General features: G+C 42.1%; 1 protein-coding gene across 1 annotated transcript in view; it reads right to left on the bottom strand.

Moving 5' to 3' along the window:
• The window catches only part of LOC126481079 (atrial natriuretic peptide receptor 1-like), a 1,220,509-nt gene that overhangs the window by 263,448 nt on the left and 941,942 nt on the right, over nt 1-15,119 (bottom strand). The gene's annotated exons all lie outside the window — the stretch shown is intronic.

Raw genomic sequence — 15,119 nt, 5'->3', positions numbered from 1 at the left:
AGTTTTTGATAGCCCTCCTCTTCTCTCGCAAAGTGCATTCCATTCCCGCTTCCTAAACGAATGGTTTAAATGTCATTACTTAGTGTCTGTTATCAACGTCACTTTAGATTTGAAGGTCATTTCTAAGCCCTTTTCTTCCTTCTAAACAAATGAAGTTTATTCCACCGTCTTGTGGGCAAGCATTGGTGTCATCAGTACTTCAACAGGTTATGTTACCCGTCGTTGACGGGATTCTGAGTGTCCACACATGCCTCTTCCTACGCTGGAATGCTAAAACCGCGTGATTCAGAGATATACTATGGAGTAAGATGGACATGAATCAGAGACAAGACAGTCGGTTCAACACTGCGAGTCATATATAAAACATATGGGATTAAGAGAAAAATGTAGGAAGTCCTGAGTCAGGAGAAACACTCACTGGTTATGTGGTTTAATACTGAAATGGATGGCAGTTACAGGCTGGGAGGCTTCTGAGCAAAAACTTCTCTCAGTGCTAAGAAGTGAAATGAGGTGCTTGCGTGAATTTTCCAGGAGGGGGCCTTCATCTCGGTTGAGGACTTTCCTATAACCGATGAAAATACAATCTTCCGTTACGAAACTTTTTTGGTCTGTAGAAGGCAAAAGTTTCATTGTTGTTCGATGCACCGTTCTTGTACAGTCCTTGATGACTTTTAGTAACCTGGCAAGAAATATTATACATATTAGCCTTTCGTAAAGGCAGGTGACGCTTAACTGATCCGAGAAGTGCTGCCGTCTTGGCGGATGAACAGTAGATCACATCCATTTTCCGCTTTTTCAGGATATGGACGATTTTTGATGACGCATTTCTCACATACAGAAAAAGCGGCATAGACTTTACATTTCTTTCCTCATCCCTTCCATTTGGTTCGTCTGGCGTTTTCGCTTCCGGGGTTCTCTTAATATCATGTTGTGTATCCATTTTTTTCTGGATACCACCTCCACGTGTATCAGTTCGTCCAGTAGACTCCCAGCGGCAGACACTACATGGGTACTATTATATAAAATCTTCAGTAGGCTAGTAGTTTATGAAGGATTGTGGTAGCTGGACGCATGCAACTATAAATAAGGGTGGGTTTGCACTACACGGAATGGCCCAAAAACCGATTCTCTTTACGTCGATCTAACACACCGAAACAGTAGGCAGTCATTTATTTCACGCTCCATGATAGATCTGATGTTTTCATGAATGGTGTTTAGACACTCAAAGAAGTCCGCCAACTTAACCTCCACGTAGGAACAAATTATGATTATGTCATCAACGCACCTCGAAAACACTGTCAGTTCAGTACTGCAAATCCAAGCGAGTTTTCATCAAAATTTTACACAAATAATTTAATCGCCATTGCTAAAAGAAGAAACACAGTTGATGTTTCAGATGAATGTTTTCCTCTCATAGCTACTGCTGGGCTTGGCAGCGATGCAGATACTGTATCAGTTCGGTAGAACGAGTCCCAGTCTCTCTCCACCGCTTTTTGACATCAGAACGAGATTTCCAGCAATGAGATTCACGTTCTGCTGTGGTACGAATACTCGCTTTTTATGGCTGACTGGGATCACGTAAGAAAGCACAGGAAACCGCCGTGCTTTAGCGAGGAGAAACACCCGCCACAGTCCAATTGGGCAACCTTCAGCCTCCGCACGTGACCAGAACGCTCAAGCATCCCACGACTACCTGCAACCCGCGGTGAACGCTCAGCAGGAAGCGCCCATTAGTTTCACAGTGTATGTGCTCAGAAGTTAGAAGTCGCTCCCGACTACGTCGAGAATCCCGTATGTGTCTAGAGCCAGAGAGAACAAACCGCTGTCCCTGACCCGTAAATATCTAAGCTGGTGTTTATGTTTCGAAAGCCGGTTATTTCCGTCACAGAATATGAATCTAGCTAGAAAGCTGCTGCAGTAAATTATCATTCCTTAGCGCGTCAGATTTTACGACTCTATCCGTGATACAAAATACTGGATGTAGAAACTAGCATCGGAGCAACGTTTCGATTTCCTTGACATACTTCTTCTGAATTCGTGACATGAAAAGAGGTATCATTTCAAATTTCTCAGTTGCCACAGATGTGAGCTCTGGGAACGAAATCGTAAAATAAATAGGGTGTCTTACAGTAAAATAATAATACTATGACAGCATAAAATCGTTAGCTTTTATGTGGAACATACGTACGGTGGCTACCGAAAACTTCTTTCTTGTTTTCTCTTAAATTTGATAGTGATTCACAATGTTGACAAATTTTGTGTAGTGTACTCATGTATTGCCCGAAATGTGTCAACCTAAAATTCTAAGACAGTTGCGATGAATTGGTTTGGAACAGCTCCCACTGCCCCACATAGTTCGCGAAGGTGTTTGTAATCATATTTGATGCCCGTTATGAGGCTCGAAATCAGCAATTCATGTCCATTATATCTTTTGTTCATACGTGTCTTGCACTTTCTATCCTGAAAGGTAGAAATGTTAATGAAAACTCTACAAATTTTATTCGATATTGTAAGATACTGCAGAGGGTTACTAATTTTCGCAAGTTTAGTTAACAGCGACACGAATACTGGGTTTACAATGCTTTCAACCTATCGATCTATATGATCGACGACAAAAATGTACCTATTCTGAAGAGTACACCATTGAGTTTTGTGATGTTGAATTGATGTACCTCTAAGACTATGAGCACAGTTAGTACCTGCATCGGCGGTAAATATATACCTATTCTGAATCGTACGTTGTTGGATCTTCTGATGCGGCATTAATATGCATGTGAGATTATGGATGTAACGACTAGTGTACCTACTGTTCTTGCAGCTGATGACATGTTGAATTAACATACCTCTGAGACTATGAGCACAGTTAGTACCTGCATCGGCGGTAAATATATACCTATTCTGAATCGTACGTTGTTGGATCTTCTGATGCGGAATTAATATGCATTTGGGGTTATGGATGTAGTGACTAGTGTACCAACTGTTCTTGCAGCTGATGACTCAATAGCTTTTTCTACAGCTGTATACGTGGATAGTATACTTGAACTGCAAAAATAAAGAACAATTTACAAATTAGACTGCTGATATCCCATTAGTATGTACGTTGTGTTATTTCAAGCGGTGAGTTTACACAATACTTTTTTGTTAATATTCTCTACCCCGTTAGTAGGCACGTTACAACGAATTGCATCGCGAACTTCAGCGAAATAATGAGCACAACACGATTTTCGTTTCCTTGTGTCACTAACGGGAGTAATCTTACTGAATTCATTAGGCTTCCGCCCTTTCGCAATAGATGGCAGAAGCCACAAGTGGTGGTGCAGATGGTAAGTCGTAAGTGTCATGCAAGAAGCTTACGCATTGATAAACATAACGCCATCAAAATATTAGTCGAATCCTTATTGTATCATAAAGCTATTCTCGATAGAATATGTCAACTTTACGAACCCAATTCGCGTCATTTGCGACCATTTTTCATTTGCTGCTATAACATGGAGATATCTGCGGCTAATAAAATGGTAGAGAACACCTCTGGCGAGATACCTGTTAGTGAAACAGTGTGCAAAGAATGATCTCAACACGTCAAGAACGGTCATTTTGACACCGAAGAACGGGATGGCGGTGGAAGAGAACAGGTTTTCAAAGCTACTGAAAGCAATGGAAACAAGCGCAAGCGATCGTTATCGAAAGCAATTGACGCATTTGAGCCGAGCGCTGAAAAAGAAACGGGAATAATATAGCGATAGACATGAACAGGTGATTTTTCAGCATGGCAGTGCTCGACCCCACGTCGCAAAATCCGTCAAAACATAGCTGGAAACCATGAAATTGGAGTCCTAACCCATCTCCCGTATTCTGCAGACACTGCTCCCTCTGACTACCACCTTTTTCGATCAATGGCACACGGCCTAGCTGATGAGCACTTCCGGTCATATGAACAAGCGCAAAATTGGATCGATTCCTGGCGCTCCTCAAGAGACGCCCCGTTCTTCCGAAGAGGGATGTGGGTGCAGCACGAGAGATGGAGAAAGTAGTGGCCACCGATGACCAATACTTTCACTGGTAAATGTTTCGAAAGTTTTTAGAATAAAGCCTCGAATTTCGAGAAAAATGGCGGAAGCAAAGTTGTAGACAAAATAAGTAGTTCCAAAATGTTTTTTTATTTATTTTCAGTTGCATATATTTTGGTTCCAATGGTTCAAATGGCTCTCAGCACTGTGGGACTTAACATCTGAGGTCATCAGTCCCCTAGACTTAGAACTACTTAAACCTAACTAACCTAAGGACATCACAAACATCCATGCCCGAGGCAGGATTCGAGCCTGCGACCGTAGCAGCCGCGTTCCTGACTGAAGCTCCTAGAACCGCTCGGCCACAACGACCGGCTCTATTTTGGTAGTAGTAATAGTAGTAGTAGTTGTTGTTATTGTTGTTTTCATTCATAAGACTGGTATGATGATGCTTTCCACGCGATTCAGCCCTACCCAGGTCTCTTAATCTTTTCACAGCTACTGCAGCCTACATCCACTTGAACCTGCTTGCTATAGTCAATTTTTATCCAGCACAGCTCCTTCCATTACCAAATTTGTAGACGGTTTCTCTTCAAGTTTTTGACGAAATTTTGCTCCCGGTGACATGGAAGTAAGAAGTCAATCGTGACTAATCTGCAAAACTTGGAACACACGAAATTCATTGAATATGTTGGTTACAATTAAGCGGCAAAAGTGAGTCATTACACAACAGACTGTAAAGAGGGCGTAATTCACCAGTCAGACGTCCGTAAGACTCTCTTAAATGCTACTCCTTGGATGAGGCGAGAACAAGACGCTCGAATAATTGTGCGTGAGCTCGAGATATCACGCATTGTCATCTCTACCGGGTGAGGTGATGCAATTGAAAGGCGACAGTCAATTCACTTTTCAGCCAATTCACTTTTTAAATAATTTTGTTGTTTTACCAAGTTTCTTTCTCTGTATCAGTTTTCTTACATTTTTAGCATGCGAGGGAGACGAGCACACTGGGAATCGAAACTAATGTGTTTCATTTTCATTTCTATTACGTTTGATATTCAGCACACCACGCACCTTCATCTACCTTTCTTAGATATGTACTCACTTTGGTGATTTCAGGTAGACTTCCTTGGTTCATCTCCATAGTAGAGGACTGGGAACGGCCGTTGAGTTTAATTTTCGGAGTTGGCTTGAGGCACCGGTCTGGCAGAATCATAAATGCCAGGACTTTCTTAAACAGTCACTTCGCGATTGATTCCCTCAAATCCATGCGCAAAGAAAACGCTCGTACAAATTTTATACGTTATACCGATGAAAAAATTTGAGCAAGGGACACAGGCTTGTCTCTGCAGTCTATTGATTGGACGAGACGCCTAGTGTCACTGAAAAATTCTACGAGCCGGTTGGTTCTTTCGACCCCTGTAAGTTTTTGCTGTCTCTGTGCACGGAGGCGAGGCAAATTGGATTTTGTGCAGAGCTGGTCAGTCGCCGTTGTGGGGTGAGCTGAGAATGATGTGTCGCTTCTGTGTGCCCTTAGATGGTCATTTTGTGTGGGGGTTAGTTCAGATTCTTGTGCTAGAAAGCCATCCTAATTTTAAAATCATTTGTTATACTCGTTATGGGATTCTGGCAAATGATAATTTTGCTATCATTTAACTGGGTGAAGATGGGACCAACCTTGTTCTTTAACCGGACATAATTTGCTTTGTGCATCCTGATTCAGATCTAGTCTTGTATTTCTTTCCGCTGCGACTCACAAGACAGCTGTGATGGTTCACCATTTCAAGAAAATGGTGAATTTAGACTTCGGTTATTCTGTGAATGTTTCAATTTTTGCGTGCGAGCGCTTGATCGTCCACAGCGTGTTCCTTAGTAAACATAATTCTCAATGAATATTTGTAATGATGATTAATATAATGACAAATGGTTTATCGTTAGGGAACCGTAGCGCTATGATTTTTCACGTGTTCATTGTGTACTGAAGTTGAGGAGTATGCTGCATTTTGTGAATAAATGTCCATCAAAATCACCTTAGTTCCGTACGCTTTTTCCCAGTCTGGATACCAGCAGGTTATCCCATCTCATGTGGTCATTAACCTCATCTAACCAGTAAGAAAAGATTCTAGGAAGCATTTAATAAAATTCAAAATCTAGTTTGGTGTTTAAGAAGTCCGGTAGTTTCTGCTGCATGGTTTCCTTGTGACAGTCTGAAGGCTTAATTTAAGTAATAGTTCTAGGGCTTCATAGGACTTCAGATGACCTGGAATTCAGTGGAAAGTAGAGAATGATAAGCACTGGTTTTTTTGTTTTTTTTTTTAAAGTAGTGTGCCCGCTTATACGTGAAAGTCCATGTTATACGGTAGAAATGTGTGCAACCGACGAATCAGATAACAACATGTAGAGATTTTCGATAGTTAATAAACAGTGAGTGCCTTTCACATTGTTTGAGACACTAGACTCGGTCCTGAGTTGAACGAGCTTCGAATCCCCACCCAGCCACTCTGATTTAGATGGAGGAAAATGCCGCGATGTTGCGTTTGAAAAGTATGTAACTGATTTCCTTCACTTACATTATCCCGCCCGTTCCTCACAAGCGTCTTCTAGCCAAACTGCGTGCCTACGGAGTATCGCCTCAGTTGTGCGGCTGGATTCGTGATTTCCTGTCATAAAGGTCACAGTTCGTAGTAATAGACGGAAAGTCATCGAGTAAAACAGAAGTAATATCCTGCGTTCCCCAAGGAAGTGTTATAGACCCTCTATTGTTCCTGATCTATATTAACGACATAGGAGACTATCTGAGTAGCCGTCTTAGATCGTTTGCAGATGATGCTGTCATTTACCGTCTTGTAAAGCCATCAGATGATCAAAACGACTTGCAAAATGATTTAGATAAGATATCTGTACAGTGCGAAAAGTGGCAATTGACCCTGAATAAGGAAAAGTTTGAAGTTATTTACATGAGTACTAAAAGAAATCATCTAAATTTCGATTACGCGATAAGCCACACAAATCTGAAGGCTGTAAATTCAACTAAATACTTAGGGATTACAATTGCAAATAACCTAAATTGGAACGATCACATAGATAATATTGTGGGTAGAGCAAACCAAAGACTGCGATTCATTGGCAGAACACTTAGAAGGTGCAACAGGTCTGCTAAAGAGACTCCTTACACCACGCTTGTCCGCCCTATTCTGGAGTATTGCTGTGCGGTGTGGGATCTGCATCAGGTGGGACTGACGGAAGACATCGAAAAAGTACAAAGAAGGGCAGCTCATTTTGTATTATCGCGAAATAGGGGAGATGGTGTCACAGACATGATACGTGAATTGGAGTGGCAGTCGTTAAAATAAAGGCATTTTTCGTTGCGACCTGATCTTCTCATGAAATTTCAATCACCAATTTTCTCCTCCGATTGCGAAAACCTTCTGTTGGCACCCACCTACATAGGGAGAAACGATCATCACGATGGAATAAGAGAAATCAGGGCTCGCGCAGAAAAATTTAGGTGCTCGTTTTTCCACGCGTGCCGTTCGAGAGTGGAACGGTTGGGAGAAAGCCTGAAGGTGGTTCATTGAACCCTCTGCCAGGCACTTTATTGTGAGTAGCAGAGTAATCACGTAGATGTAGACGTAGATGAATTCGAGTTCAATGACGACACATTAACTCCTAATTTTCTTCCCTCACTCCTTTAGTCTCCCCATCCTCATAGTGGACACGTTCTGGTTGTGTATCCTGTTTACGTGAGACGTCGGCCACTCGTTTCCGCCGGCAGCCTGTAGGGTTTATGTGCGGCTAGATCTGTGCGACAGCGCGGCGCGTTTTGCAGGATAAGCGGCTGCGTGCGTGGAATGCTAATGACGTGGCGCCAGCGGCCACGCTTGCCCGCCCTGTCACACGCACACACAGGAGTGTCGTAGCCAGAGCAACGTGCTAGCTGGTCTGGCCAGGGAAACTCCACATCGCACCCACCCGGATTCAGCGGTGAGAGGGCCCAGTAGACAGACAGTCAAAAGCTGAACACAGATCATGCATGAAAACAGGAAGAAGGTGTACTGAACTGCAAAAAAAAAGAAGCAAAACAGAAACTTTGAATGGTCCCAGCGTCCGAGTGCAAAGCGGACGAGCCGTGTTCAAAGCTACCTCGCGACAATTTTTTTTCCAGTGTAGCTGTATTCAAATTTGTGTCTGTGTCGTGGTGTAACACCCTTTTGCAATAACGAGGTGTAAGGAAGGGACCTATAATGAAAGCTGGTTCTGCGCAACTCCTCTATCAGCAGCCGAAAGGAAGTGACTTTCGAATAGGAACCTCAAATGTTTGATGGCAAGGCGCTAAGTCAACCGAATCCTCCACCGGAAAAAACGTCTGGTGTGTCACACACGGCAATAGTAGCAGGACGTATGTCATATGATAGGAATCTTATCTACGCACTTAATTTTTAGCCACTAGCGAGTCAGTGAGAGATGCCTCCTTCCCCGATTTAGGTGTTCGTATGAATGTGAATGAGATCAACTCTCAAGCAAATGATGAACACATAATAGTTTGTCACATTAGCCGCGACAAATAAACACAACAGTTTCACAACCGGACAGTTTCTCAGCGCTCTGTCAAAATTTATGTTTTTAACATTTCTGAGGTTGCTTTCCGTTTTGGAAGTTTTGACTCTTGTATTTCTTTGTTGTAACATAGTTAACACCCAGAATGAGATTTTCACTCTGCAGTGGAGTGTGCGCTGATATGGACCTTTCTGGCAGATTAAAACTACGTGCCGGGCAGAGACTCGAACTCGGGACGTTTGCCTTTTGAGGGCAAGTGCTCTGCCATCTTTTTTTTTTCATTTTGTTCGGTATCTTTCGTTGCGTCTGGTCCGGGCGGACGTCACAGGACAAGTTGATCGCTGTTTCCTTTGCCCAGCTTTTTTCATTACAGAGGGCTAGCGCCTCTCTGACCGAACACGCTGAGCTACCGTGCCGGGAACCATCTGAGCTACCCAAGCACGATTTACGACCCGTGTTCACAGCTTCAGTTCTGCCAGTACCTCGTCTCGTACCTTCCAAATTTCACAGAAGCTCTTCTGCGATTCTTTTTAGTTAAAACCCTGTAAATAGGCTGTTTAGATTTTTATGTTGGTTCAAATGGCTCTGAGTAATATGGGACTTAACATCTAACGTCATCAGTCCCCTAGAACTTAGAACTATTTAAACCTAATTAACCTAAGGACATCACACACATCCACGCCCGAGGCAGGATTCGAACCTACAATCGTAGCGGTCATGCGGTTCCAGACTGAAGCGCCTAAAGCAGCTCGGCCACCACGGCCGGCTTTTTTATGTTGGTAACGCCACGTAGTGCTCTGTATGAAAATCGCTGGTTCGATTCATTGTTGAAATAATCGCTTGTGTAGAGTTGGGCAGTTGGATGTGAACAGCGCTTAGCGTTGGGCAGTTGGAGGTGAGCCTCCAGCAGTGGTGGATGTGGAGAGAGAGATGCAAGAGTTTTGAGAGTTTACTATGAGCGGACGATCTGGACGTATGATATATATATATAGACTTTTGAACATTATTAAGGGAACCGCGAGACCGCTACGGTCCCAGGTTCGAATCCTGCCTCGGGCATGGATGTGTGTGATGTCCTTAGGTTAGTTAGGTTTAAGTAGTTCTAAGTTCTAGGGGACTAATAACCTCAGAAGTTAAGTCCCATAGAGCTCAGAGCCATTTGAACATTATTAACGTAAATACATTGTTGGTTCTCTATCAAAATCTTACATTTGCTAACTATGCCTATCAGTAGTTAGTGCCTTCAGTAGTTTGAATCTTTTATTTAGCTGGCAGTAGTGGCGCTCGCTGTATTGCAGTAGTTCGAGTAACGAATATTTTTGTGAGGTAAGTGATTCATGAAAGGTGTAGGTTATTGTTAGTTAGGACCATTCATTTGTAGGGATTATTGAAGTCAGATTGCGTTGCGCTAAAAATATTGTGTCAGTTTAGTAATGATCAGAGTAAGTAAAGAGAGAACAGTCTGAGTACGGCTACGGTCGCAGGTTCGAATCCTGCCTCGGGCATGGATGTGTGTGATGTCCTTAGGTTAGTTAGGTTTAATTAGTACTAAGTTCTAGGCGACTGATGACCTCAGAAGTTAAGTCGCACAGTGCCCAGAGCCATTTGTACCGTTTTGCTCTCAATATTCATAACGTTTACTTGCGACGGTAATGTATTCTTACTACATGACCCATATTCCCCCTCCAGCCGGAGGTTCAAGTCCTCCCTGGGGCATGGGTGTGTGTGTGTTGTTCTTAGCATAAGTTAGTTTAAGTAGTGTGTAAGTCTAGGGACCGATGACCTCATCACTTTGGTCCCTTAGGAATTCACACACACACACACACACACACACACACACACACACATATTCTGTAACCCATACATAGTGCGACGACAGCCAGGAATACACAAAGACAACAAAAATTTCAGTAACCGAACAGGAGAGTTCATAATGCTGTGGAAAAATAAGGCCTGAAGTAGTTTTGAACACGGGTCGCCCGTGGCGCAATTAAAGACCGTGACCACTTGACCGCGACGCCGTGGCTCTGCCATTTTCGTCGATGTTGTAGATGCTAAGCTTGGACCGTTCACTGCTTCTGTTTTGCATTTTTTCACTGTCCAGCACACCTTCTTCCTGTTCTCATGCTTCGTCAGTGTTCAGTTTTTGACGGGCTCTCCATTGGGCTACCTTACCAATAAATATAAAGGGAGGGGGGGGGGGGGGTTGCATGGTGAGTTTCCTTTGTGAGAAGCATCTGCAGCCGTACTCGTTCATTCTTGTACAGGTAAGATGTCAGTTTGGTTGTATAAAGCATATTCTTACAAAATAAGTAAATGAAGTTAAGCTCAGTTTGTTTCGAATGCCTTACTGCTCTACTAGGCCTTTCTCCGACAGTAAGACTGACATTTCCAGCCACGTACTATATCTACACTGTCTCCTACGCTCTCTTCCGTCAAGAAACATAATACTAATAATACGAGGGTCACTCCAAAGAAAATGCACACTATTTTTGTTAAATCCATCTTTTATTCTACATGTTTGAAACTTTTAGAGTGTGTAGATACATCCTTTAGGCACAATGTTTTCATTTCTCCACGTAATTTCCATCCCTCTCAACTGCCTTACGCCATCTTGGAACCAGTTTCCGTATACCCGCACTGTAAAATTCTGCACCAACCTATTGGAGCACTGTTTGGCAGCGTGCACAAGGGAGTCATCATCTTCAAACCTTGTTCCACAAAGAGTGTCTTTCAGTTTCCCAAAGAGATGATTGTCACATGGAGCCAGGTCAGGACTGTAAGGCGGGTGTTTCATTGTTGTCCATCCAAGTTTTGTGATCGCTTTTTGTGATCGAGTTTTGTGTCGGCTGCGAGGACAATCCTCAATATTGCTGTGCCCGCTTTCATCACGTGACCTGCTTGCCCACCGACTAACTGTACTGCGATCGACAGCAGCATCTCCATACACCCTTTTCAACCTCTTGTGGATGTTTCCCACTGTCTCGTTTCCACAGCACAGGAATTCTATGACAGCACGTCGCTTCTGACGAACGTCAAGTGTAGCAGCCATCTTGAGGACATGCTGTGACAGCGCCGCACACGGGAACAGGTTGAACTAAGTTTGGAAACAAACGGGAAGGATGTATCTACGCACTCCAAAACTTTCACACATGCAGAATGAAAACTGTATTTTTACAAAAATAGTGTGCATTTCTTTTGGAATGACCCTCGTAGCAAAGAAATCTTGGCATGGCACAGAGATAGCGTCCATACTGTTGAAATTTTGCTTTTGTTATACTGATACATATTGCACAACTATTTAAGTCAAGCGCCAATATCATCTTTGGAATGGTACTGCTTACACCGCTCTCTAAAGTGGCCATGTGCTGGGTATTTCATTGCACTAGATAATTTTGAATACGATGCCGTCATTTTTTATTTGTGTCTCACAACCAAAAGTGTTTCATCCTAAATTTTTCGTCGTTTATATCGAGTCCTTTTCCTCGTTTTTCAACGGTAGAAATGGGTGACTGAAAGGATGCGTGGCCCTTGTACGCTGGTTCATGATGATTAAGCCTCAAAATGCAGTCCTAGGAGAGATTATGGCAAAAGAGTACAATTAGGTACGGTACCAGAATACCAAAAAGAGGCGATAGCTGACGTTAAAGGTGTATCAGAACAAAACGTACGATACGTTTCTCATAATGGATTAATTATAAGCCGGCCGTGGTGGCCGTGGGGTTCTGGCGCTGCAGTCTGGAACCGCGGGACTACTACGGTCGCAGGTTCGAATCCTGCCTCGGGCATGAAAGTGTGTGATGTCCTTAGGTTAGTTAGGTTTAATTAGTTCTAAGTTCTAGGGGACTGATGACCTAAGATGTTAAGTCCCATAGTGCTGAGAGCCATTTGATTAATTATAAGAGGTGTCTGTGCAAGAGGGATATTACACGTTTCTGAATATCTTAGCAAACGCAAATTCGAAATCGAATATATTAGATGTTTATACTGATAACCAGTAACATCCGATTCTTTAAAAAATCGAATTCCCATGTATTAAAGAGTTTCGAACGTATGATTACTTTAAAAATGGGTTAATGTGTTAACTATTTCATGTTAAGCCTGTAAGCATGGAAAAGTGTAGGAAAGATTTTAAATAGTCCTTAAAGGTAAGTCAAAGTCACCAAGTGTTCTCGTTATTAAACACTTGACGGATATAGCGTGGGTAATTTGGGCTCCATTTCAAGTAAAAGCTAGTTTTCCACGAATGATAATATTTATGACCTAGTACCTTCTGAACTATGTGTCATACAACGATCTAACTTCGCATGTACATGTAGTAAATATAGATAATATCTGAAACGTGTGTTGGAAACAGAGTTAGTAGTAATGAAGAAATAAATTAAAACATGATTTCTGATGAGGCAGTTTTACTGTATGAAACAGAAAACGTAGTACACGATAAACTTTTTTTCCTTTCATCATTTTGTGGTGGGTGTTGGCGAGAAAATTTTGGTAATGGTGTGAATTGATATTTAAAGTTCGTTCGAAGTCACTAAGTATCCTCATTCTCAAATACTGGATGAACGGAGTCCGGGTATTTCCCCGCCGTCAGTTGCACTTGCTGAAGGGAATCATACAGTTTCTAACGATAATACTTGTCTTATTGTGTTAAACGTTAAACATAATATTATGCCTCTCAATGAGTAGATTATTATATCAATTTAAATCTTTAAATTCGGCCACTGATTGTATGAGGTACTGAAAAAGAAATATTTCTTACCCCTGAAATCCTACAGATGAGCAACCCTCTATAGGTCTTGAATTCTGGGATAGCAGTTTAGTAATATAGACTAAAAAATCCAATAGGTTTGATCGACCGATTCAGGTCGCAGTAATTTCCGGTTGTCTATCTGTATCGTATTTATGTGACTTCTGTTACCTTTCATACCATTACGACTTCAACAGTATCCTGGACAAGTGCTAAGACGCGAATGAAATATTACACCTGGTACCTATTATTATTATCATTATTATTATTATTATTATTATTATTACTATCACTCACCATCTAAAATCTGACGATTTTCCATCTAAAATCTAGATCTGTGAAAAATTCAGCATTAGGTACTTCGAAATCATTGAAAAAGTATATTCAACTAACGCTTGGCAATATCTGTTAAACTGAAATACGACGAAAGATATTCCATACGTCCATGAACTGTGAGACGGCCAGTGGCGTCTTGAATGGGAAATCATCGATTTGTCTGCCGCTGGTCTGAAGGAAAATGAATTTGCACTTACACTGCTGCAGACTCTCACTCTATATTTAATGTTCATAAAACCCTTTCCGAGTTGATATTCAAGTTGGGTGAGTATACAATGAAAGCCAATTTGATAAGGAAAAGATGCGTCCGAATAAAGTTGGCACACGACTGAATATGTTGTATTTACTGTTTCATAAGTTTATCTATCTGAACTTCTTTTCTTACAAAGACACCTTAGTTACTATAAGACCTACTTCAGGACGAGAGTTTTACCTTCGATATATGTGAAGTATAACTGTATCGGCATTTTGTTGTTGTGGTCTTCAGTCCAGAGTCTGGTTTGATGCAGCTCTTCATGCTACTCTATCCTTTGCAAGCTTCTTCATCTCTCAGAACCTACTGAAATCTACTGAATCTGCTTAGTGTATTCATCTCTTGGTCTTCCTATGCTATTTTTACCCTCCACGCTGCCCTCCAAAACTAAATTGGTGCTCCCTTGAAGCCTCAGAACATGTCCTACCAACCGATCCCTTCTTCTAGTCAAGATGAGCCACAAATTTCTCTTCTTCCCAGTTATATTCAGTACATCCTCATTAGTTATGTGATCTACCCATCTAATCTTCAGCATTCTTTTGTAGTACCACATTTTGAAAGCTTCTATTCTCTTCTTGTCCAAAATACTTATCGTCCATGTTTCACTTGCATACATGGCTACACTCCATACAAATACTTTCAGAAACGACTTCCTGACACTTAAATCTATACTCGATGCTAACAAATTTCTCTTCTTCGGAAACGCTTTCCTTGCCATTGCCAGTCTACATTTTACATCATCTCTACTTCGACCATCATCAGTTATTTTGCTCCCCAAATAGCAAAATTCATCTGCTACTTTGTCTCATTTCCTAATCTAATTCCCTCAGCATCACCCGAGTTAATTTGACAACATTCCATTATCAAATGGTTCAAATGGCTCTGTGTACTATGGGACTTAACATCTGAGGTCATAAGTCCCCTAGAACTTAGAACTACTGAAAGCTAACTAACCGAAGGACATCACACACATCCATGCCAGAGGAAGGATTCGAACCTGCGACCGTAGCGGTCGCGCGGTTCCAAACTAAAGCGCCTAGAACCGCTCTGCCACACCTTCCGGCATTCCATTATCCTCGTTTTGCTTTTATTGATGTTCATCTTATATCCTCCTTTCGAGACACTATTTCTCATGAGAACGACGTCCTCCTGAGTAGTCCCCGCCTGGAGATCAGAATGGGGGACTATTTTACCTCCGGAAAATTTTACCCAAGAG

Source organism: Schistocerca serialis, chromosome 5 (genome assembly GCF_023864345.2).
Source record: "Schistocerca serialis cubense isolate TAMUIC-IGC-003099 chromosome 5, iqSchSeri2.2, whole genome shotgun sequence".
Lineage (NCBI taxonomy): Eukaryota > Metazoa > Arthropoda > Insecta > Orthoptera > Acrididae > Schistocerca > Schistocerca serialis.
This window is presented reverse-complemented; position numbering and strand designations above follow the sequence as displayed.